Source organism: Helianthus annuus, chromosome 12 (genome assembly GCF_002127325.2).
Source record: "Helianthus annuus cultivar XRQ/B chromosome 12, HanXRQr2.0-SUNRISE, whole genome shotgun sequence".
Classification (NCBI taxonomy): domain Eukaryota; kingdom Viridiplantae; phylum Streptophyta; class Magnoliopsida; order Asterales; family Asteraceae; genus Helianthus; species Helianthus annuus.
This window is the reverse complement of record NC_035444.2, coordinates 9,739,806-9,766,920: the sequence shown is the minus strand read 5'-3', so window position 1 is coordinate 9,766,920 and position 27,115 is coordinate 9,739,806. Positions and strand designations below refer to the sequence as shown.

General features: G+C 37.2%; 1 long non-coding RNA gene across 1 annotated transcript; it reads right to left on the bottom strand.

Annotated features, from left to right (window-relative positions):
* Nucleotides 1-20,485: 20,485 nt before the first annotated feature.
* On the bottom strand, nt 20,486-23,097 carry LOC118484781. Its single transcript, XR_004874433.1, has 3 exons — nt 22,935-23,097; nt 21,757-21,845; nt 20,486-20,734 (listed from the first exon to the last, which is right to left on the bottom strand). It is a non-coding gene; the product is annotated as an uncharacterized LOC118484781 (long non-coding RNA).
* Nucleotides 23,098-27,115: the final 4,018 nt, after the last annotated feature.

The window sequence follows — 27,115 nt, the reverse complement described above, 5'->3', positions numbered from 1 at the left end:
ACCTCTGATTAAATCTAGATGGACTGAAGATCACGAATTGATGTGTATGGACTTGTGAAGCCAAATGATTGAAGAAGGTTTGGAGATGGTTAGAGAGTGATGAAAATGTCGTACAAAGAAGTTATGAGGAATTTAGGGTTTTGAGTAATTTATTATAGTTTCACAATTACACTAAACACTCCCTAATAATATAACTATCATACAAAAGCCACATAATACCATGCAATTTACAATTAGAGCATACGGTTCACATAGTTGTCGTGCAGCACATAAGCTTCATTTAAACCATTGTTTATAATTTTTTATCCGCGTTAGTTACCAATGTTTAAGAGTTATCACGTACGTGTTCTGGTAATTCCCCGAATTATCAACCTAGACTCATTTAACTAACCCTATTTAAATGCAGTGCTATGAATGTATGATTTAATTCGACTGTGGTTAGGTTAAATGTAACGCCCTGTGTTTTTGTACTTTCTATTTATAGCTTGTCTTACTCGTGTTTCTAATTTTGGGAAGCTTTGTATCATTGTACTCGTTCCTTCTAGTACTCGTTGTAAACTCGAGATTTTGATCATGAATGAAAACTTGCATTTCCTTGTTACATACTATACATACACCATAATACGATTAATCATGAGATCATTTGATACTTCTTTGTGATACTTACAAACATATGTTGAACTTGTAAATATGCGACATATATACTTGTCACTTACAAACATGTTACATACTAGTACATTACACTTTTTACCTAGTTAAATCATGTTTTATTTCATATTTCACCTTGTTACAAGTTAGGGGAAACATTGTTGCATATTATTACACAACTTAAGTAACAAAATTACTCATTATAATGTTTTAAAAAAATAAAAAAATAAAGAAATATGGCAGCCCAATTCAGCAAAATTCAGCCCCATATAGTTGGGTTTTGTGGGCTAGTTTCAAGGTGTAACCCCTTCTAAACACTTCCAAAGCCCAACCCATTGAAACCCTAATCCTTCCCCCTATAAATATCACTTATAACCAGCCTCCCTACCACTTTTGCAACACTAAAAACTCTCAAAACATCATCCAAACCGTAGCTGAAAGCAAAGGTTCGAGCAGATTGACACCCCTTCACGAAAATGAGCATAACTCACTCAATTCTTATCCGATTCACTCGATTCTTTTTCCTACCTGCTTGTATAATCATGGGGTTCGATTCCTAGACTTCTCCTTGGAGAAATCAGACCTGAAATTGCTCCGAAATTGACCAAAAACTTTCTTTTTTGTTTCAAACTTATGCAAACTTCATCTAACTTGTGTGAAACACATCTCAAACCAATGTCCTAATGCTTACAACCCCTCTTATGGTTGGTTAAGCTTAAAAACATGGTTGAGACATCTAAATCAGAGGTTAAAACCTCATAAACTTTCTGTTTTTAATTAGGGTTTTACCCACAAGTAATGTTCAAGTGTGAAACTTGTTGAATGTGTGATGGTTGGATTAGCTTGGGCTATCCTTCATAAGAATCCACTCATTACTTGATGTTTTGCTATAGATTAGTTGTTGTTAATACCTTGATACTTGTATGTTCATGACCCTCCTTGTTGTTTATAACAACAAGTGTAGTGGTGAACAATAGAGGTGCCTAAATGGAAGCTTGTTCTTCCTACCTCATGTATGTATTCTATGACACAAAGAGGTACCTAAATGGAGACATTAATCTCCTACCTCATGCTTGAATCTTAAGACTTGTAAACTATATAATATCTAAGTTATTCTATATGTATACATCTAAGTAACTAAGACTTGATGATGACTTAATAGTTATTTGTTAAGTGGACGTTACATCATCTCTGACCATGCCCTTGTTACGACTCTAATGGATCTTAGAATCCATGAAATCATACCAACTCTTTTGAGTTTCAATAGTGTCAAGAACAAGAGTTATGTGTACAAGATGATTATTTTCACCTATGTTACTTTCTATATTTTAAAAACCCCGAATCTATAATCTTCCGTTATACGCCAAACTCACACACCTACGTTTCCTTGTGTAGAAGGACAAGGTGCTCCGAACTAATTCATCCACAAACTTGCTCTCGGAACTTCAAGTCACCACTTGTAAACCGTGAGTATACTCGTACTTTTCCCCTTTTTACTTTTACCACTTTCGGGGCGTAACATGTTTACCTATTGAAACTTACACATGAACTTTTGTCTAAACACATGAACATTCCTATAACATGCTTGTATATGTGATGACTTGATACTTTAAATTTGGGTGATTCTTATGTGTTGAACTTATCATTAACTTCGTACGAGCCAAACCTTGACATATGTAGCGCTATAGGATTAACGACCCGCCTCTACTGAAACTTTGGTTATGTCATGAGCAAGTTGCGTTTTCTTGGTTTGATATGTTATACACATGCCATATTTAATGTTTATCTTGAATCGCATGCTTGCTATGAGGAATTGTTCACACTATTATCTTATGCTATGTATGTACCAAACTTGTATACTCGCCTTTGCTTTTGCATTGAATTATTTTAAACATGTTACAGGTTGATGAGGACGATGCTAAGAAAAGAAATAGCGTTGATGCCTAGATACACATATAGACGTTAGGGTTTAATATGTTGTATCAAATTTTGTTATGTTATCATGTTGTTTTGTTAAGCTTGTTGTATTTGAATTTCTTGTAATGTCGACTATTTGAAGTTATGAAATGAAATGAAATTTGGATTTTCTAAATATTGTCACAAATAGCGTTATGATGTCTCTAGCAATCTTCACACTTCGTCTCATCCCGATGTTTCCGCCATTGGTTGGGGTGTGACAGATTGGTATCAGAGCCATAACTATAGGGAATTAGGAAAATAGCCATGCTTTTGCCCTAGTCTATAGTTTTAAGAACTTTGTCTCTTATTTGTTGTTTAAAACATTTGTACTCTACCTTACATGCTTCCTAGCTACACTTCTTGTTATTAAAATTATATGCCTTTCCTAAGGCTAACACGAATACACTTATGCGATTTCATGATCTTGTTACATCAACGAGACGAATTTACCAAAATAGGCGTGAAACCCACAATTTGGTAAACGACTCTCACTCCACCTTTAATCTATTTTTGCACGAAATTTCACCATTAAGCTAGGAGTGATATCCACAACTTAATGGTAATTTCCATTTCAACTCTAGTGGACCCTTGTCAAAGTGTCAAAATTTTATTTTGGCCGACAAGTACCAACTACATTTAGGGTACGAAATCGTCAAGTTAGGGGTGAAACCCGCACCTTGTCGATTAAGTCCCATTCATTGATTTTTATTCTCGCCAAAGTCCCGAATGTTCCAATCATTTAGAGATGTGTAGTAACCGGAAGGGTAAGATACCGTTAATCGCTTCTCGACTAGAGTATCTTACTTATAGGCCAAAGCACAATATCTCTAAATCGAAAGGACTTTCGACCCACTTTGGAATTGTCGACGTTTCTCTACCCGAAACATTCCTATGTTTTATTGAGCCTCTCTTTTATGTATCTCAATTTATATGTGATTTTATACTTGAACATTCATTCATTTCGAAATGTCGTTTTAATCATTTCGCACGTTACCGCAATCACAAACAATAATAATCCTCGTGAACAAACTAAATTTATACCCCTTTACGCAACTTATGTGTTATACTTGTTGAATGTATGTTGGAAACTTACGCTCTATGTGAACTTTACTTGGTACATGAACATTTACTTGCTTTTACATACACAAACCTTGTTTTCAATTAATGATCAAAGTCTCATCCTTTCCTTCTCTTTCAATCTTTTAGATGTCGTCTAGCTCCTCCAAGAGACTCAAGTCTAAGAAGGGTTCGACTTCCTCCGCCATGTCCCAAAAAGATTGCATGAAATTCATGGCCAAACAATTTGCTAAAGTCCTACCCGACATCGTTAGCAAGATTCAAACCGATTCACCGCATGGCTCCGTTGACTCAAAGGCAGACAAACCCAAATCGACCTTCCAATTTACGCACTTCATGGCTTGTAAACCCTTAGAATTTACTGGCAAGAATGGCGCTACCGCCATGATGAACTGGTTTGATGCCATCGAGCTTACCTTCTTGCAAAGTGGTTGCCCTGACGAACTAAGAACCTTGAATGCAACTGGGGTGTTTCGTGAAAAGGCACTCGAGTGGTGGACGACTGAACGCAACAAAAGGGGAAACGAGGTTGCACATGCTATGCCTTGGGACGATCTCAAACAGCTTATGAAAGACCACTTCTGTCCTCCTCATGAACTCCAAAAATTGGAGAACGAATTTTGGAACCTTACTCAGAAGGGGAGTGACATGGATGGCCTGATTACGCGCTTTAAACAACTCAGTGTTCTCTGTCCTGGACAAGTTGAAACCGTACCCAAAACCGTAGCCAAATTCGTCCGTTGTGTTGCACCTTCCCTGACAAACCACCTTGCCTCTGCCAATCCCCAAACCATTGAAGATGCTTTTCGTATAGCCACCGAACTTAACAACAACTGCGTTCTTCATGGAACCTATGACAAGGTTTCAACAAAGAATGGACACCAAGCTACTGTTGACTCTTCTGATGAGCCCAAACCCTCCCAACAGTCTAAGAGGAACCAAGGCAAGAAGCAGAAGGCTTCAAGCCAAAACTGTGCGGTCGTCACTCCGCCAAACCCACAACCTCTACAAACTGTGCCTGCTTTTGCCAACAATGAAACTCCACGCAAGGTGTATACTGGAACGCACCCAAAGTGTGACAAGTGCCGATATCATCACCCTCTAAACACTCAATGTCGGAAGTGCGACAGGTGTGGCCGAGGTGGGCATACCGCCCCATTCTGCCGCTACACCACTCATGTCAACCAAAACCAAGCTCTCTTAGCTCTAACCCAAGTCGCTCCTGTGCGAGCATGTTTCACGTGTGGTGATACCAACCATATGGCCAATATGTGTCCTCAACGATATTAACCACAACAGCCTCGACAGCATCTACCACAGCCACAACCCCAGCAGCAACAACAACAGGTTCAAGAACCCGCTAGGGGTCGAGCTTTCCTCCTCACCACAGCTCAGGCTCAAAACGCAAACGACGTCATTACTGGTACGTTTCTCGTTAACCATGTCTATGCTTCATGCTTATTTGATACTGGCGCCGATAAAAGTTTTGTGTCGTTAGAATTCGAGTCCTGGCTCCAGTGTAAACGCTCTAAGTTGCCAAAATCTTTCGCTGTCGAAGTCGCTAATGGTAAAACCGTCACTGTCAATTCTGTTCTCTCCAATTGTTCCTTGATTCTCAACGATCATACGTTTTCGATCAACCTTATACCTATGCAAATGGGTAGCTTTGACATCATAGTGGGCATGGACTGGCTTAGGCAAGTTCGCGCTGAAGTTGTTTGTTCTGAAAAGTTTATCCGCCTTCCTCTTCCAAACGGTGATTCTCTACACGTCTATGGTGAAAAGCCTTCTCAAGGCCTTAAGCTTATGTCGTGTATCAAAGCAAACAAATGTTTACGCAAGGGTACCTTCGCCTTTCTCGCCCACATTGTGGAAAAGAAGGACAAAGGCCCAAGCATAAGCGACGTTCCTGTTGTACGCGATTTTCCGGATGTATTCCCCGACGATCTTCCTGGTCCGCCTCCTGCTCGTTCTGTCGATTTTCGCATCGATTTAGTGCCTGGTGCTACGCCTGTCGCTAAGTCCCCCTATCGTTTAGCACCCTCTGAGATGCAAGAGCTCTCGAGTCAACTTCAAGAGCTTCTTGACAAAGGCTTTATACGCCCTAGTACTTCTCCTTGGGGCGCTCCCGTTTTGTTTGTCAAAAAGAAAGATGGATCATTTCGTATGTGTATCGACTATTGTGAGCTCAACAAGCTTACTATCAAAAACCGATACCCTCTTCCTCGCATTGATGACCTCTTCGACCAATTGCAAGGCGCGACCTGCTTTTCAAAGATCGATCTTCGTTCTGGGTATCATCAACTTCGAGTAATCGAAGAAGATGTACCTAAAACCGCTTTCCGTACACGTTATGGTCATTATGAGTTCGTGGTCATGCCCTTTGGTTTGACCAACGCACCTGCTGTTTTCATGGATTTAATGAACCGCGTGTGCAAAGCATACTTGGACCGTTTTGTGATCGTCTTCATCGACGATATTCTCATCTATTCCAAGACGCAAGAAGAGCATAAGCGACACTTGCACCTTATCCTTGAACTCCTTCGTACTGAACGTCTATACGCCAAATTCTCCAAGTGTGAATTTTGGCTAAAAGAGGTTCAATTCCTTGGTCATACTGTCAACGAACTTGGAATTCACGTTGACCCCGCTAAAATCGAAGCTGTGAAGAATTGGATCGCACCTAAATCCCCATCTGAAATCCGCTCGTTTCTTGGTCTTGCTGGTTACTATCGTCGTTTCATCTCCAACTTTTCAAAAATCGCTGTTCCTTTGACCTCCTTGACTCAAAAAGAGAGACCTTTTGTTTGGGGTCCCGAACAAGAGGAGTCATTTCAAACGCTCAAGGACATGCTTTGCAATGCTCCTATCCTAACGCTTCCTGATGGTAACGATGATTTTGTCGTGTATTGCGACGCTTCAAACCTCGGCCTTGGTTGTGTTCTTATGCAACGTGACAAGGTTATCGCTTACACATCGAGGCAACTCAAAATTCATGAGAAAAACTATACTACCCACGATCTTGAACTTGGTGCAGTCGTTTTTGCATTGAAGATTTGGCGACACTACCTCTATGGTACTAACTGTGTGGTCTTCACCGACCATAAGAGCCTTCAACACATCTTCAACCAAAAAGAACTGAATATGCGTCAACGTCGTTGGGTGGAATTGTTAAACGACTACGATTGCGAAATCAAATACCACCCAGGTAAAGCGAATGTAGTAGCCGACGCTCTTAGTCGTAAAACTCACGTCAAGAGTATTCGTTGTTTCCAACTCGTCCACGACCTTCAAAATCGCATACGTAACGCTCAGTACACATCCGTTAATGAGGGTAACCTCTACAACGAAATGCAATGTGGTGCTGAAAATAGTCTCTGTCCAAATCTGATGGCATTTTATACTATCTCAATCGTATCTGGATTCCCGACCGTGATGATCTTCGCAAATTCCTGATGAAGGAGGCCCATAACACGAAGTATTCTATTCACCCTGGTGCCGACAAGATGTACCATGATATGCGTACATCCTATTGGTGGCCTGGAATGAAGAAGGATATAGCCACTTTCGTCTCGAAGTGTCTTACATGTTCCAAAGTGAAAGCTGAACATCAACGTCCCTCTGGCTTACTCAAACAACCCAGGATTCCTGTCTGGAAATGGGAGAGCATTTCCATGGATTTTATCACTAAGCTTCCTCGCACTACGGCTGGTCATGACAGCATTTGGGTAATCGTTGATCGATTGACCAAGTCAGCTCACTTCCTCCCTATTCGTGAAGATTTCAAAGTCGAGAAATTGGCTAAGGTCTACATGAAGGAGATAATCTGTCGTCATGGTATTCCCATCGACATCATTTCTGATCGTGATGCTCGCTTTACGTCTCGCCTCTGGCAAACTTTTCAATCTGCTATGGGTACTAAACTCAACCTTAGCACTGCCTTCCATCCTCAGACTGACGGTCAAACCGAGCGTACTATCCAAACCTTAGAGGATATGCTTCGTTCATGCGTAATAGATTTTGGTGGCAACTGGGATTCACACTTGCCCTTGGTCGAATTCTCGTACAATAACAGTTATCACGCGAGTATTCAAATGGCACCTTTCGAAGCATTGTATGGTCGTAAGTGCCGTTCGCCTATTTGTTGGCACGAGATTGGTCAAGCCCAACTCACCGGTCCCGAGCTTATACAAGAGACGACGGACAAGATTTTACAGGTTCGAGACAACCTATTGAAAGCCAGGAACCGACAAAAGAGTTACGCTGACAAGGGACGCAAACCTATGGAATTCGAGACAGGTGACTTCGTGCTTCTCAAGGTATCCCCTTGGAAGGGCGTGATTCGATTTGGCAAGAAAAGGAAACTCGCGCCTCGCTACGTCGGTCCCTTCAAAATTCTCGAGAGGATTGGCGAGGTTGCGTATAGACTAGACCTGCCTGAAGAACTCAGCAATGTACATCCTGTCTTCCATGTGTCCAACTTAAAGAAATGTTTAGCTGACGAAGGACTCCACGTTCCTCTCGAAGACTTGCAAGTCAACGAAACGCTTCACTTTGTAGAAAAACCGGTCGAAATCATGGACCAAGGAACCAAGCAATTGAGGCGCAGTCGAATTCCTATTGTCAAAGTTCGATGGGAAGGAAAACGTGGCGCTGAATTTACTTGGGAGCTCGAAAGCGAAATGAAATCGAAATATCCTCATCTTTTCCCTGAGTCTTCCTAAATTTCGGGACGAAATTTCCTAAAGGAGGGGAGACTGTAACGCCCTGTGTTTTTGTACTTTCTATTTATAGCTTGTCTTACTCGTGTTTCTAATTTTGGGAAGCTTTGTATCATTGTACTCGTTCCTTCTAGTACTCGTTGTAAACTCGAGATTTTGATCATGAATGAAAACTTGCATTTCCTTGTTACATACTATACATACACCATAATACGATTAATCATGAGATCATTTGATACTTCTTTGTGATACTTACAAACATATGTTGAACTTGTAAATATGCGACATATATACTTGTCACTTACAAACATGTTACATACTAGTACATTACACTTTTTACCTAGTTAAATCATGTTTTATTTCATATTTCACCTTGTTACAAGTTAGGGGAAACATTGTTGCATATTATTACACAACTTAAGTAACAAAATTACTCATTATAATGTTTTAAAAAAATAAAAAAATAAAGAAATATGGCAGCCCAATTCAGCAAAATTCAGCCCCATATAGTTGGGTTTTGTGGGCTAGTTTCAAGGTGTAACCCCTTCTAAACACTTCCAAAGCCCAACCCATTGAAACCCTAATCCTTCCCCCTATAAATATCACTTATAACCAGCCTCCCTACCACTTTTGCAACACTAAAAACTCTCAAAACATCCTCCAAACCGTAGCTGAAAGCAAAGGTTCGAGCAGATTGACACCCCTTCACGAAAATGAGCATAACTCACTCAATTCTTATCCGATTCACTCGATTCTTTTTCCTACCTGCTTGTATAATCATGGGGTTCGATTCCTAGACTTCTCCTTGGAGAAATCAGACCTGGAATTGCTCCGAAATTGACCAAAAACTTTCTGTTTTGTTTCAAACTTATGCAAACTTCATCTAACTTGTGTGAAACACATCTCAAACCAATGTCCTAATGCTTACAACCCCTCTTATGGTTGGTTAAGCTTAAAAACATGGTTGAGACATCTAAATCAGAGGTTAAAACCTCATAAACTTTCTGTTTTTAATTAGGGTTTTACCCACAAGTAATGTTCAAGTGTGAAACTTGTTGAATGTGTGATGGTTGGATTAGCTTGGGCTATCCTTCATAAGAATCCACTCATTACTTGATGTTTTGCTATAGATTAGTTGTTGTTAATACCTTGATACTTGTATGTTCATGACCCTCCTTGTTGTTTATAACAACAAGTGTAGTGGTGAACAATAGAGGTGCCTAAATGGAAGCTTGTTCTTCCTACCTCATGTATGTATTCTATGACACAAAGAGGTACCTAAATGGAGACATTAATCTCCTACCTCATGCTTGAATCTTAAGACTTGTAAACTATATAATATCTAAGTTATTCTATATGTATACATCTAAGTAACTAAGACTTGATGATGACTTAATAGTTATTTGTTAAGTGGACGTTACATCATCTATGACCATGCCCTTGTTACGACTCTAATGGATCTTAGAATCCATGAAATCATACCAACTCTTTTGAGTTTCAATAGTGTCAAGAACAAGAGTTATGTGTACAAGATGATTATTTTCACCTATGTTACTTTCTATATTTTAAAAACCCCGAATCTATAATCTTCCGTTATACGCCAAACTCACACACCTACGTTTCCTTGTGTAGAAGGACAAGGTGCTCCGAACTAATTCATCCACAAACTTGCTCTCGGAACTTCAAGTCACCACTTGTAAACCGTGAGTATACTCGTACTTTTCCCCTTTTTACTTTTACCACTTTCGGGGCGTAACATGTTTACCTATTGAAACTTACACATGAACTTTTGTCTAAACACATGAACATTCCTATAACATGCTTGTATATGTGATGACTTGATACTTTAAATTTGGGTGATTCTTATGTGTTGAACTTATCATTAACTTCGTACGAGCCAAACCTTGACATATGTAGCGCTATAGGATTAACGACCCGCCTCTACTGAAACTTTGGTTATGTCATGAGCAAGTTGCGTTTTCTTGGTTTGATATGTTATACACATGCCATATTTAATGTTTATCTTGAATCGCATGCTTGCTATGAGGAATTGTTCACACTATTATCTTATGCTATGTATGTACCAAACTTGTATACTCGCCTTTGCTTTTGCATTGAATTATTTTAAACATGTTACAGGTTGATGAGGACGATGCTAAGAAAAGAAATAGCGTTGATGCCTAGATACACATATAGACGTTAGGGTTTAATATGTTGTATCAAATTTTGTTATGTTATCATGTTGTTTTGTTAAGCTTGTTGTATTTGAATTTCTTGTAATGTCGACTATTTGAAGTTATGAAATGAAATGAAATTTGGATTTTCTAAATATTGTCACAAATAGCGTTATGATGTCTCTAGCAATCTTCACACTTCGTCTCATCCCGATGTTTCCGCCATTGGTTGGGGTGTGACATTAAAGTATTAATCTAAAGTTGCGGGTTGTCACACCATCCCCAACTTGAAAGAAATTTCGTCCCGAAATTTAATAAGCAGTCTTAGAAAAATGAAATGGTGAGTTAATATGACTGTGGATTTTCCTTGGGTACCACATCATCCCCAACTTGAAAGGGAATTTCGTCCTGAAATTCACTAGTCTTATAAGTGTTAGGTTCAACAGTTTTGAATAAATGAGTATTAGGTTCAGCTCGATGTTTGCTCCACCAGTCCATACCAATGACTACATTAAAGCTACCAAAGGTAACAAGAAGGAGGTCAGTGTCAAACACTTGACCTAGAAAATCAAGTTTGCACACAACATAGATATGGATACTTCAATCAGCTGACCGTCCGCCAATTCCTCAATGTGTTTGGTTTCCAAAAGGGGTTTGGAGTCGATCCTAGCAGCCTACTGAACCTTGAGGTCATGAGACTCCAATCGGTACTAGGATAGAATAATGCAGAAGTGGAAAGATTGTTTACAGATAACGTACCATTTCCGCCGTTGTTATCGTTGTTGTTGTTATTCCCAGTGTCGTTTTTGTTGTTTCCTGCATTGTTGACATTCTGGTTTAGCTGTCCTCTTGAAGTGATTCTCACTTCCACACTGAAAGCAGCTCTTCCGATCGCCTTGTTGCTGCTGTGGCTGTTGCCTATGTTGCTACTGCTGCTGCGGCTGGTGTTGCTTTGGGAACGGAGCTCTACAATCCTTAGCCATATGACCTACCTCATCACATCTCTGACATGTTCTAGTGCACTGGCCGTAGTGATGATAATTGCACTTACTACACTTTGGCTGCTTGGCTGCGTATGAACCTTGAAACCGATTGTTGTTCTGGTTCTGATTTGCAGCCGGATTAAGGTTGAAATTGCGGTTGTTGTTGTTGTCAGCCTTCTTCTGTTGCTGACTTGAGTTGGAATTGGAGGCTTTGTCTGAGTCGTTCCACTTTTGCTTGTTATTGACGACCATAGTAGTCACAACACCACGCTCTAGTAGTGTACCACGTTCGACTTCCTGATCAGAAATCTTGGGGGCGAGACGGATAATCCGTGGAAACTTATCGAGATTCGCCGCTGTGACCATACTCTTAATCTGTGGCACCAAGCCTTTGGTATACAGCTCGATCTTCCTGTGGGGCAGGTTTGATAAGTTTGGGCACATATTTTCAAGCTCATGTGATCACTACATATAAGCTTCGATTTCCGATCCCTCCATCTTCAGATGATAGTACTCATTCTCCAATTTTTGAATTTGCTCACGAGGATAATATTCCTCTCGCATCAGTTCATTGAAATCATCCCAAGTAGTTGCATTCGCCATTTCAATCCCAAGCATTTGAACTTGGGCATTCCACCAAGTTAAGGCACCATCCTCCAATGTGCCTGAAGCATACTTCACCCTGTCCCCAGCCGGACAGTTACACATAGCAAAAGCTGATTCAGCCTTCTCAAACCAATGGAGAAGTCCCACTGCTCCTTCAGTTCCATTAAAAGTTTGTGGCTTGCAATCCATGAACGCCTTGAAAGTACAGACAGGCAGATTATTTTGATTCTGGTTCACGTGTTGACCTGGTGGTGAAAGAATGTACAACGTACGAGTATGAATGAGAGTTTAAGTTAAGAGTAAAGAACAAGTGTCGTCTTGTCGTAGGTGTCATACTAGCTTGCTGAGCTGCTAAGGCCTCAGCCACACGTGTCTTGATGAGATCCGTCAACTCCGCCTGAGTCATGACGATGTTGCCACGTCCACCGCCGCGGCCACCACCGCATCCACCTCGTCCACTCATGATTCTGTATCCACAAGAAGAGTGGAAAGAGTAAGGATCACGATTGAATAGAAGTCAACCATCGTTGTGACTCCTATAGATTGTTGAATCTCCAATTATGTTGGATAATTGTCGAAATCCTTTCACACTTGCTAAGCCTCACTGAGACTCACATGCACCCCACATTATTATTACGTGTGCACCCGCAATGATAATGTGATTTGCATGTTCATCTCAATTCCTCTTAACTCCCGTCAAAAGATCCTCAGATTCGAGTTTAAAAGCTAGGGTGTTGTCAAACGATAAGAATCACGAAGTTATAGAGATGCTACAATATTGTGTATGCAACTATATGCAATTCAATGTGTACGTGTATGCTAAATGTATAATGTATACAATAAGTAAAGACGAACCTTGCAATCTGAAGCGGAGTGTCATGATCACTGTCGTGACTAATTTGGTTATAGTATGGTTTTATAAAAACATTTTAAAACCTAGTTCACTATAACTAGTGGCTCTGATACCAAACTGTCACATCCCCAAAATACCACATGCGGAAACCACCGCGAGGTGTGTGACGTACCAGGATCCAGCCACTAATCACATTGAACTAGTAGTAGTATAATAAACTCAAAATCCCATTCAACGTGAAAAGAGTAATTCAAAACGTCGGTTTAAAATAAAATGCGTTCAGCGGAAGCATATGAAATAGTTCTAAGTATTTGAAAACCACTTGTTCGCAAAACATAGCATAACATCAGATAAGTTAATAACAGCACGACCCATGACATCCACAGCTCCTTTGATTGCAAGCTTCGTTTCATGAAATCATCTAACAACCTACAAGCATGCAGAAAAGTGTATCAGCATAAAGCATAAAGCTGGCAAGTTCACAATTTTGTTAACGAAAATCATGTTAAGCGTTTTAGTTTAAAGACATACCAATAATAAACTCGATACCGAAGTGACGTATGTTTGTTTGCCCTCATCAATTCCTATCAACATTGGCCATGTGTTTAAGGTCATTAGTTCACGCCCGTCCTCCCCGGTACGGTGTGAGGTTGTTAAGCCTAATAGCGCTATCAACTAATACCCCGTTGCCTCCCCGACAACTAGTTCGATAGTAAGTAGGGGCTTTTGTGATAGACTTGAGTTTATTAACTAACATCGAAATTAAAGCAAAGTAATAAAAGTATTCCTCCCCGGAATATTAGTTTGTTTGTCCCTCCCCGGGATGCATGCTTGTGAAAGAGTAGTGAACTCACCTTAGTTTGCTCGGTAAATGACAATATACTTCTACGCATTATGTAAATGTTTGGTCCGTTACACGAGACCTAATGTACGATAGATGTAAGTATGTAGTCAAGTAGGGTTTTGCAATACCCTAAATCCAAATAACTGTGTTTTTGTAATCAAATTATCAAGTTTAACATGAGCAATAGTGGATCTTGGTGTCATACAGTTTTAACTCATGAGATTCATTAAGTCCGATATAAAATGGATACGGAAATCACGTCATACATTTGGACACCATATGCACATAATAATAATAATAATAATAATAATAATAATAATAATAATAATAATAATAATAATAATAAAATAATAATAATAATAATAGTAATAATAATAATAATAATAATAATAATAATAATAATAATAATAATAATAATAATAATAATAATAATAATAATAATAATAATAATAATAATAATACATTAACTGGTTCGTCTATTAGATCGAATAGAGTTTCGTTACAAAATACAAGATCAAGCTCTCAACTCTCTCTCTAGTTTCTCTAAGCTCCTACAAGCTCTACCTAAACAGAGTGTGTCTTACTCCTATTTTTACTACCAGCAGCAAGACTTACAACAAAAAAAGAACAAATACAACAAAATACAATAGGAACTATCGAAATACATAGAAATAGGAGAAAGCCACATCGAAATACATGTGATTAAAATGGGCCCCTATTTCGAAATGCCTTGTAATATCGAAATACAACTTTCTGATGCTCCACTAAAATTAGAATATATTAAAATGAATCGAAAGAGTATCGAAATAGACATTTTTTTTCCAGAACAATACCGTTATCATTCAACACGAAAAAGGGCAATTACAAAGCAATCGCAGGTAGTCGGGCAACAAGTTGCGCCGCCACCCCCTTTTGAATAGAAAAACCAATTCTACTAAATACAAAGTTTGAAACCTTTAGCGACGAAGAATTACTATTAACGACTTTTTGAACCCGATTCAAAAGTCGCACAGCGTCAGGAGCGAGACCACCAAAGGTATCAAACGCAAACGGGACAAACACATGTTGATTCTCCAGGCATGCTTTCTCATGTTTTGCCACTTTGCTCGCCTCTGCCTTGAGCACCGCCTGCCCTACGACAAAGCCCTTGTCCTTGAGCCCGACAAGGGGGGAGACTCCAGTTAGATCTACACAAGCGTGTTTCCCCCCTTCCCATCCAAACACAAGGATGTCCGCCGGGCGTAAAGTGGACCTCCCCTCTAAGGGGTCAGTCAGGAAATTTACTGGGGCCTCCTTTTTGGCAGAGATTCCGGCCCGCTTAAGAACATCACATAACACATCTCTCACCCAATCATGCCGATATTTAAACCCTGGTAGCTCTTTACAGTGGATTGCGTGCTCGCCGAAATAGACATTAATTTGTCTATTTCGATCATGACTTTTTTATTTCAATTTCATTATATAATATTCTATTTGATCCTAGATGAACAACCTATTTCGATAGCTTGTTTCGATGCCTTATATCCCATTCACATGTTGACCGGAGGATATCAATATGTGGTCTTGATACGAACTGATCCACGCTACATCCATACGGAAGTGTATTAACAAACTTTCCCTTGGATGTTACTGGTGATGGTTCGTTCTACACAGTGCAGGATCTTCAAAAGTCTTCACGTGTCACAGACATGGGGTTTGTATCAACAAACTCCCCCTTGAATATTGTTCGTGAATCTTTGATCTTCAAGATTTCAGATCCTCGTGGTGTTGATGAGTGGTCAGCTACAACTTGATCATCTTGATCCTCTGATTGCATCAATGTCGCGTTGTTACTCCACAGCTTATCATCTGACACTTTCTCTTTGCCTTTAGCTGGTTCAAATGCCACATCTGCACATACGACAGAACTAAACGTGTAATGAGAACAACCGCATGGGATATAATCAACCTTAGAGATTTTTTTCAGATGGAAGTCTCACTAAGCATTGACTTTAAACAAAATTAATGGACGAACACATGAGACCAACTCTCATTCAACTACCAACCGACAACACTTTGAAAGTTTCAAAATTGTTCAATTTTAGATCTTTAACTTTCAAAACTTGTTAACTTTGACCGTTTATGAAGATTTAATTGTCTGGTTTTCAATCAGGTTTTAGGTGGAATAGATTCGAGTTCCAACATCGGTCAATTAAAAATAAGATAAAAGAAAAATCTTTTTGGCATTTATAAAGTTTATATTAAAAACACCTAAATTTTTTTGGTATTTTTAAATATTTCAAATGTAAAGACTGAAAGCAGTAAATAAATATATACAGAAATACAGAAACGGAGAAATATAAATAAACATTTACAGACATTCTTTTTGCGAGTTTCGAGGGTAAGAGAATCATATCAACAGTCATGCCAAAACACACTTGTTATTCAATTAGTTAACATTTTGATAAGCATCCTATAACGATTATCAGTATTGTTGTCCACTTAAACTTAACAATCAGGTGTAATCATATGACTTGGGGATACGTTAATGTATGATTTATACGTACCGACCTGTGTTCATCCACTCACGACACATTCCCGTATCAAGGTATGCACGAGAGTTCATCTTACTAGTAAGTATACCATTTATCATCTGTTTTGACGTATATGATGTGAGATACTCACTTATTTGAGGATTAATACAAGCCCTATGTGATAAAATCACTTATTTATGAGGAACTTGATGTTCGTATGCATGCAGGGCACGAGAGCAAGTCCGTGAACAGGTTAGTACCATCGTATCGACAAAGAGAAGAACTTGACTATCGGATGATAGATGTGATTTAGAATATTGATGGTCGTATGCAGCATGTATTATATACATGTATGTATTATATACAACTAATGTTTTACTGTGTTGTGCTGTTGACGGCATCTTCAATATCTTGAGGTCTTTAATCCTTTCTCCAAGTATCTAAACTCAAGAAATTGCAACAATATTATATGGCATGTGCATTTAGGAGCTCGTTGTTCCATTTGATGCATAAGTTTATAAAAAATTCAAATCAAATACTGAAAGAGCAAACTTCTTGCCGGTGAATCCCTTGTCCGTTCTTCCAGCAACAACGGCATTGCCTTCAAGTGTAGACTTCTCGGTCACTCTGTTTATTGTGTATTTGTGTTGATTTGCATTATAGGTACTTGATTAAACAAATCATTAGGATATATCTTACTCTTGAACTGTTTAAGCCTGGTTGAATCTGTTATCCATCGAAAGATCCTCCATGACATGATATGATTATCTTGAAAATTCTTTGGCCCGCCTTCTAGCTTGTTTATGAGACGGAGTAATAACAATTACAGATTCGTCCAAAGGCTCTATAACAGTATTCTCAGGAATGTGATTTACATTGAGGGCGGTGCTTAGTTTTAAAAGCGAGAAGCGCACCGAGGTGACCAGGTCTAAAACCGAAGCGCAAAAGCGTAGAGCTTTTTGTACAAGAGGAAAAAGGTGAACGTATAATTTTTTCTATATATCTTATAGGTACCTAGGTGCGCTTTTTATAACCAAGGAACCAGGAGAACACATTAACCCTTATACTGTCTATTATATAAAGCGACTAATGTGCTTGTTAGAAGCTAAAACAGCCACAACAAAGTGTGTAAATTGACTATAACTCGTTACTGTAGTGAGTCAAAGGGGGACACATACTTTTTAACTTCAGAATTCATATTATGTACAACATTTTCACAAAAACTGACAATTTCATTGACTATGATTACATTCACCATACATAGAATGATGGAGTGGCTAAAATCACAATCCTAGCAAGTTGGCTGTGAATAGAGGTGATGTGGTGATGATTTGATAGCAAACAAAGATGAAAGCTAATAATGATGATTGATATTGATAACTATAATTTACTATGCAAAGGTGTAGCTATGAAAGTTATGAGCATATCATGGTCCGAAAAGATCGTGATCAGTGGCAGACCCATGAATTTCTTAACGGGGGGCAGAAGTTTTTAAGATAGATTTTCTATCCGTATATGTTATATTAAAGGAGTATGAGGATAAAGTTAAATGTTTAAACTGTCAGATTTAACTATGAGTTTACTTAATACTTTCTTTCCTATTATTTAGAGTTAGAGATAGAATAGGTTTGGGTTACATGTTTTTCATGTTTGATTAGTATAAATAGATGATTAGGGCTATGTACTATGTGTGGCTTGATTTATGAAAAAAAAATAAAAGAGGCGTGAGTACCTTTCTCACAATATCCATTTATCGTTTGTTGTTTTTGATCCGATTGTTCAAACATCCATTTTCTAGCTTTTCAGCAACGATTCTCTCAAGCTCCAGATACAAATAAAATTTGTAGTTTTGATATTGCTTTCTAGGGTTTTTCATTAATAATCGACGTGATTTCTGCCCCTTGATTTTCATCTATAAACCAAATTTTTGGTCAATATGTACCAACTGCGAGTTCTGCATTCCGGTTGGTATCTTTGTATTCATGGCAAACAAACAAGTTTGCTACAATTATCCTTTATGAGTAGGATGATTGTTCTAAAAAATATATTTCATAAATTACTTTTACTTTTGTATTTTGAATATTTAAAAAGTAGAAACTATATATAGTTGTTTTTACAACAAAACGAGTTTACACGGATCTTGTAGGATTCATGTCACATGAACATGTTTTGTATTATTTAAACAAATTGTTACATCATAAGTTCATAACTTAGGCATGAATTCAATTTTGAAAACTTAAAACATCTTTTTATTTTATATTACCCTTTATAAATACAAATCAAACCCTACTAAAACTGAATCCCTTACCAAGAACATGCCATATTTAAAGTTAAATCTTGTGGCAGTAACTATTATTGTGATAGCATATATGCATGTTTCCACAACGGTGCCATCTTTGCATTTCGTCGGCGGTATAGGAGGGTGGGTTGCGCCTCCGGAGCCAAACTACTACGAAAAATGGGTAAAAGGAGAGAATTTCTTCAGATTCGATGCTCTCGTTTTTATTTTTGATACCGGAAGTCATACCCTTGCAGAAGTGACAAAGGAGGCATACGATACATGCAACACCACTAACCCCATATATATCGATACCTGGGGTCCTGCCACAGTTAGATTAAATGTTGTTGGTGTGCACTTTTATATTTGCACAATGTATTGTAAAAGTGGACAGAAAATAACCGTCGACGTCAAACCAAGAAATATTACTTTCTGATTTGAGAACAATTTGTATGAGAAAAATAATATGTTTTATGACTATTGTTTCTTTCAAAAGAATCCAAATATAAATTGAGTTTTATTGATATCTGCCAATTCAAACTCTTCACTTTATCATAAATTCAAAACATATCTTATAAAGATTCTATTTTTAGGTTTTGATAAGAAAAATTGAGTTGGTATGTTAAGATTAAAATAAGTTTTACATAAGTTTTTATGAGTAAGTTTGATATATATGATTTTGATGTTATGTATACCTCATTCTTAATTTAAATTTGTAAACTAGTACATATTGCGTAATCTTGGTAAATTATTAGGACCAATAACAGTAACTAGAAGTAGTAATTGTTACTATGAATTTACATTTATACAATATCAAAGAATATAACCTTGATTACACATAACTATAATAAAACCTCTATAATTTAATACTCGATAAATTAATAACATGGATAAAATTAAGAATTTGTCCGATCCTAACTTGGGACAGGTACAAAATTGGACCCCAATCGATAAAATAATAAGATAATATTTTTTTTTGAAATTCCAATGTAAATATATTGATCCCAGCGAAACTATAAATTAATAATTACTAAAATATTCCAAAATTCTAGGATTGTCTAGTAAAAAATAAATCTATAGTCACTTGTTTTTTTTTGTGAACTTCAAATATATATTGAGTTCATCTTTAAATCTCCCAATTGTACTTAAGAGTTGAGGCACTGTATTCTCGTATTGCAACAAAAAGTGGCGAAGAGTTGTTGTTGCTTGCAATGCTTGTTTCCGAGTGACAGGTTCCAAAGGTACTGAATCATCAACTTCATCATCAACCTGATTGAACGGTATCCGACCATAATTTCTTCATGCTTTGAACCTTTGAACCTCGTAACATTTATTATTTTCACCTGGATAATCCAACAACTCATTCACATCCATTTTGTGCCGATAATGCATTCCCGTAATCAAGTTTTCATTCTCACGAATGTCTTCTCCATAATTCACATTGTTTAAATCATTTGAGCTGGTTGGATTAGCCGAACGAATTTAGAGTGTCGAAAGCAATTTGCTATGGACTCCTGTTTCACATTTCTCCTAGCCGAGACGGCCAAATTGATGGCATCTAAACCATTAAGCTAACTCTTTAAATTAATAATTTATTAATTTATCGATAGAATAATATCTCACTAAATCAATAAAATATCCCGTTCCCAACATTATTAATTTATAGAGATTTTACCGTAGTTACACAAAGATAATATTTATAAACTAAATCTACAAAATCAAAATCGAAATCTTCGCTAGTAGGACTTTGAAATCTGATTGATTTTGTTAATTCGGTTTCAGTTATCGGCTATAGGCATTGGCTCGCTTTCAGTTTGTCGGTTATAGGCATTGGTGTAACACCCGTACTATTATTTATCGCTTTTCGTATAAATTACGAAAAGAAATAAGTAATTACGACTACATATACTTATGAAAATACGGGTTTATTTAAACTTTTACAATGTGAAAATGATACAACAGAATGTAATTAGATTCGTCATTTAGAAATAACAACGATGCAACGTGCGGAAGCTTCTTTTTCATATGTTCGGTTCTTTTCGTCGCTTGATCCTCATTCGGGTACTCTTGATATTCACCTAAGATCAAAACCAACTTAAAAGTTAGTTTCGATATCTTAAATATTAGTATAATCAAGTTCTAGTATCGAACAATCAAAAACAAAATAAAATTTCGGAATTTAGTCTGTCGCGCCACGCGACAGACTCCTCTTGATCTTTCGCGTGCCGCGAGCAAAACTAAAGATTTTAACAAATCTTAATGTTAGAAATTCTTAGGAATATTACGTAATCAATACTACGTTTAAAAACGGATTTGATTTCAGAAAATATACAAAGTTCAATATTCATTTTAGGGCTCCACCGTAACTTACGGTAGTCACCGTAAGTTACGGTGGCTTCTGGAAAACTATGGTTCCACCGTAACACAGGGGTAATTTACTGTAGCCTTCTGACCTCTACCGTAAGTTACGGTGGTACCGTAACTTACGGTAGCCTCTGCACATGTAAGTTTTTGACTGTTTTGTTTGTGCTGCCCATACCAATTTCTCGAATCTTTTATTCTAACAACCAGCATATTAAATTCTCGTGTTTTAATATGTCAATATTCAATTGTCAACAATAGAATAGTCAATCATGTTACGAAGCAATATCCATGCTTTAATCACTTTTAACTATAACATAATTACACGTACCTGGCTCGGATCAATACATTGACCCGTTTTAATACCTTGTTTCGAAAATTTGCTAATTCATAGCAACGCTAATTCATAAGCTACTTTATCGTGTAAGCATAAAACTCGACAAGTGCTTATTAGTCGATATTTGTCAAATGGTATCCACATTACTATTTGACCCGTTTGACTCTTTTTATTCATTAGGCTTACTTATAGTTGCCGTTCAAAAACCCATTTTTATAATTAGCTTTTCATGGCTAATTTACCGTTCTATCTCTTTTACCATTAAACATGGTTTTTATCATTTATGTTAGTTCCAACCCGTATTATTTCGCGTCGGGAACCGTATCTTGAAAATTATTCTTAATGTATTTGAAACTTATAGGATGAACATTTATTTTACTAAAAGGTGTAAGTTTCACTTACCTTGCATCCATACTTCGCTTTTCTTTCCGTACTTGCTCCGTTTGACCCGCTTCATCCACAAGCTTCCATCTAGCTCGTTAGGTGTCAAGCTATCATCATATTTCGTAAGGTGGTTAGATTAGTCATAATCATTTACGACTATTCAATCCTACGGGTTTTATGTCGAATTTATCATTCGTCCATATCAAAATTTTCATTCGATCTAATCATTAGTCGGTTCGACTTTTTAAAATTCAATTGACTTATCAACATATTCAAATGCACATTTGGTTCAATGAACTCACTTAGGCATATTTCATCCGACCTCTTAACGAAATCAAATTTTACATACTAACTAGTAGGCCGCGATTTCATTTAGGCGTTTCATATTACTGAAAATGGGCTGTTTTTGGTGACTTGTTTAACCTGTTTACAAGCCTTCAAAAATTATGATTTTTTTGTGTGGCGTTCCCCTCGGAGGGTTAGAACTTGTGTTAAAATTTCAAGATCTAACTCTTTACCAAAAATTCGTAAAATTTCATCTACTAAGCTGCAATCAGATTCGTCACTTCTGACTGTAGCTTACGGAAAAATTCATTAAAAATTCCTCGTTTATCCGATTGACGAAATTCCAATTGGCAATTCTTCTAATCACTTAATACTTTCTACAGTAAGAATTTGAGATCATAACTCAATTCCTAAATTGAGTTATGACATTCGTAATGGGCTGCAAATTCTGCCAGAAAACGCAGCTTGAACCTTTGATACGGAAAAAATCATAAAACGCTCAATTTTCGTCGAAAAAATACGATTCCAGTGGGGTTTTAAAGATATTCCCTGGAATTACATTTTAGATTTAAGAAACAAACGTTTTTGTCACGTTTTGTCTACGTTACAGCCAATACAAGTCGGCTGTAAATTCTGATCAAGAGCCGTTTGAATTCAGCTTTCAATTTAAGCATGTTCTTGACCTCATAACATTATTTTAGCAATCAAAAACCCTAACAACAATCACCTTCAATGGTGTTCATGGATTTTTACTAGAATTAGGCACGATTTCAACATATCTTGTCTAGGGTTTACTTCTAAACACTACAATGTTCCTATTTCATCCATATAACAAGCATGCATCAACCAATTTCGAATTCCCCAAATTCATGAGAATTTCAAGTAGAGAATTTTTATAAAATTTTACATACCTTATGTTCTCCTTGCAATGGGGATCATTAATCTATGCTCGATTTTCGTTTTGGACTTGATTTGATCCTTCAATTGATCAATTTTTGTGAGAGTTAGGGTTTGGTGAAGAACCCTTGTCGCCCTCCTGCTTCTTGTACGGCCAGACACCTCAATTATGGGGTATTTGGTTTTTTTTTTACTAATTTAGTAATATAAGTTTAAGTTTTGACAATATCACTTTTGTTTAACATAAGGTTTTGTTGTTTTAACCCTATTTAAGTTATTTTTAGACTTGTAGTTAACTAGGTTATAATTTTCCTAGTTATTCATCTTGTTCAAAAACCCGTTTTAGTTTAAGTCCCGTTAAATCGGGCCTTTTATCCATTCTATTTTCCTGGAGGCTCTTATTCACTTTTAATTAATATTAGGATTATTCACTTGATTCCTAATATTTTCCGGTTTACTTTTACCACTAACGGTACTTTCCCCGTCTTTAGTATTAACGGGGTTTAATTACCAAACCTGTTTTCGGGGTGTTACAAGTCTACCCCCTTAAAGAGGTTTCGTCCTCAAAACCTTTTCTTGCTTAATTCATCGAGTTTAAACTCAATGCATTTGATCCGAGAAATCTTTTAAACGTTACTTTTACTTTGACCAATTATTAGTATTACCAGAAAAGCATGGCAATATCCTTTTGGTTACTAATTGTCTACGTATCTCATGTTACATAGTGCAATCTTGAAATAATGTAACCTCGTTATTTCCACTAGCCTAGTTAACTTAGCGATATCCATCGCTTTCATATACTATCAAATTATTTATGAATCCGTCGTTTTGACCCGTTTAAAGGTCCTTGGTGAAATCTTTCACTTTTAGCAACTATTCTTTTGTTCGTGAACTTATAGCTTTATGATCCCTCAAATAAGTGATCAATATTTTCTGTTAGTGAGGTCTCATGGGCCGTCACTTTATCTCTTGTATCTATATACCTTTGTTGTTTACTTGACCGAGTCGCCAAACTTTGGCCACTTAGTCTCATAGGTTTATAAATTATGTTTATTCTACATTACTCTTCGTAGTGAATAACGTGTTAAACAATTTCTTAATTTGAGTTTCGACCTTAACTGATCTCACTAACTCGACTTATCAGTCCAGTTACTTTGTACCCATCACTCGGGTCGTAATATGATTACTTCACATTACTTCTCCTGACCGTGATCGCGTCACGTCATGTTTAGGTTTATTCCAACCTTTCTTTTCGAATGTATCGTCTTGCACTTATCAATGTCAAGACTTATATCTTTCAAGCTTACTACATATTCGTCTATCAGAATTCATATTCGTAAAAACGTCATTTCTTACAAAAACCGGAGTTTTAGTCTAGCATCTTCCCTTTAACTTTTGTCAATTATCCATATCAAGGAAATTGACAACTCATAATTTATTGTTTTCCGTTCTTACTTTATGCAGGGAATCGTAACAAATTCCGTCACCTTACACTATTGACCCGTATGTTCCTTCACTTAACCTCGTAGGCTATTTCTTTATGTTTTCACCTCTTTAAGGTGAGACCCTTATGATCCCTTTGCTTCAATTCATGACCCGTGGGTAATTTTGGCCCCGTAGACCTTTACACTAATTAATATCCCGTAGGTTATGATGATCCCGTAGATCATCTTTTATTCGAGTCATATACGCATATAGCGTTAAGGCACTCCTTATATGTTTAGAATTATTCACCTTTACTTTTGGATTTTGTTTAACCTTGACCGTAGTCTAAGGCTACATTATTTTCTTTCGAAAAAATTTTCCGACTTTATGACTTCTCGCGTCATTTATGCGTCGGTTTATCTTATGCTCATCACTATCCTGTTTACATACATTAATATTTGATTATGTCACATTACCGGGCTCATTATTCTCTTGTTTTTAATGCTACCATTATCCTGCTTGCGTTTACTCATGTCGTCCGGCATAATATTATATTCGACCCGTTCAACTTTAAAATAGTTGAACATATTTATTCAAAATTTCTTTTAAGAAATTTTATAGTCATAATTCATAATCCAAGTCTTTTGAATTTTCAACCCTCGTTCATGTCTCTTGGTTTACGCATGTGTTCAATTCTTACCCATCAACCGGGTGTGAAGTCATTATTATTGCAACCCTCCTGGTATGCATTAAGACCTCGTTTCCCTTCTTTTTTTATATATATTCCAACTTTGTCCTTGAGTTTGACGTTTTACAAAAACGACCCGTTAAGGGACATATTTGCATTTTCCGGGTTCGAATGTAAGTACACTCCCTCCCAATTCATGTCTAAACCATTTTACATGTTTGCGTTTTCCGGGTTCGAGTGTAAGTACACTCCCTCCCAATTCATGTCTAAATCGTTTTACATGTTTGCGTTTTCCGGGTTCGAGTGTAAGTACACTCCCTCCCAATTCATGTCTAAATCATTTTACATGTTTACGTTTTCCGGGTTCGAGTGTAAGTACACTCCCTCCCAATTCATGTCTAAATCGTTTTACATGTTTGCGTTTTCCGGGTTCGAGTGTAAGTACACTCCCTCCCAATTCATGTCTTAATCATTTTACATGTTTACGTTTTCCGGGTTCGAATGTAAGTACACTCCCTCCCGATTCATGTCTAAATCATTTTACATGTTTCCTTCACTCGGCCGCGCGTTTACATTATGATCAAATATTTCGCTTATCTGATTCTTTTGGGTACCTTTTAATTCGTCCCACTCACCCCGTTCTTACTACATCGGACGTAAATGTGTCCGCTACAAGAAGTTCATAGTATCATATGCCACTACTTACTTGGCCAGAGTAAGCGATCGACACATGATACACATAACCTTTTTATAGTTTTCACATCACACCCTATGCAAGTAACGCCTCTATTTATTTCATACCTTTTATTTTATTTAGTAAAACTTTATTTAATTGCCAAAACAACAATCGTTAGTTTTACGAGTTTTACATTTGAACATATAAAATGTTTTTTTTTTCTCTATCAAACTATTGTATAATCGCACCCATTATTGTGATCGCTTCTCTTCTCAATAGCATTATATTGAGAGTTTTCCACTTGGAATATTACCACCGTCCAAGTTTCCATATGAACTAATCTTGTTACTCATTTGTTATTCATCATCGTGAATAACACATTTTCTATTAAATTTCTCTTGGAAATCAGGTTTTCTAAGTTCTATCATATGTGTATGCAACCATCATTACTTACGTGTTTGTTGCATATTACTACTTGAGCAATTAAATTTAAAAGTGTGCACCTGGTAATGCTTGCCCCGACGGGCGTTTCTTGCCTTTAACTTTGTTCGTGGTCGTTACGCGATTTAGTCCTTGGTGAGCATGCTCCTCTTGTCATACTTCGGACCGTTCTTCTACCATATCCGTAATTTGTTAAGCTCCCGTAATTTGTTAAGCTCTCGCTATCCTCATATGCGAGTGTCCTTCAACTAAAACATATACAAATGTTAATAATTTCAACATTAAAGGATGCCCGTATTATAATACAAGACTTTTCTACTATACGCATCAACGCGTGTAATTTCATTGACTATATCTATTCTATATCGATTTTATTGGTGTAACGTGTATTACACGATAACCATATGTGTTGTTCTCAGCACTTTAATCATATCAAACTATTGATATACATGTACTTACCGGATTTGCGATCAAGCCTCGAACCGAACACTTTATTCTTTTAACCTTGAGCTCTGATTACCAACTTGTAACACCCGTACTATTACTTATTTCTTTTCGTAATTTATACGAAAAGCGCTAAATAATAGTACGGGTGTTACAATTGGTTCGGTTAATTACGTTTCATTTCATCTTAGATTTTCAGTTGTGAAACATTTTTACTAGTAAATGGGCTAATAAACCAAAAAGAAGGCAAATGCTCATTTTAGAGATTGGGTTACTTAAAAACTGAACACTTTTTTTTTATAACTGTCCATTTTGACATGTATTTATTTTGATCAAAACTCTTTCTGCCTGAAACAATATGATATTTTTTTAAACGACCCTTTTTGATATGTCAAGTGTCAACCCGTCCGTTTTGACCTGTCAGCCTGGCCTCCCGTTTTGCTAGGTATAGAGAAGCAAGACATAACCTATCTTCAGCCATGATGAACTCTTAAAATAAAGAGCTGATTTCATCCTTGGTA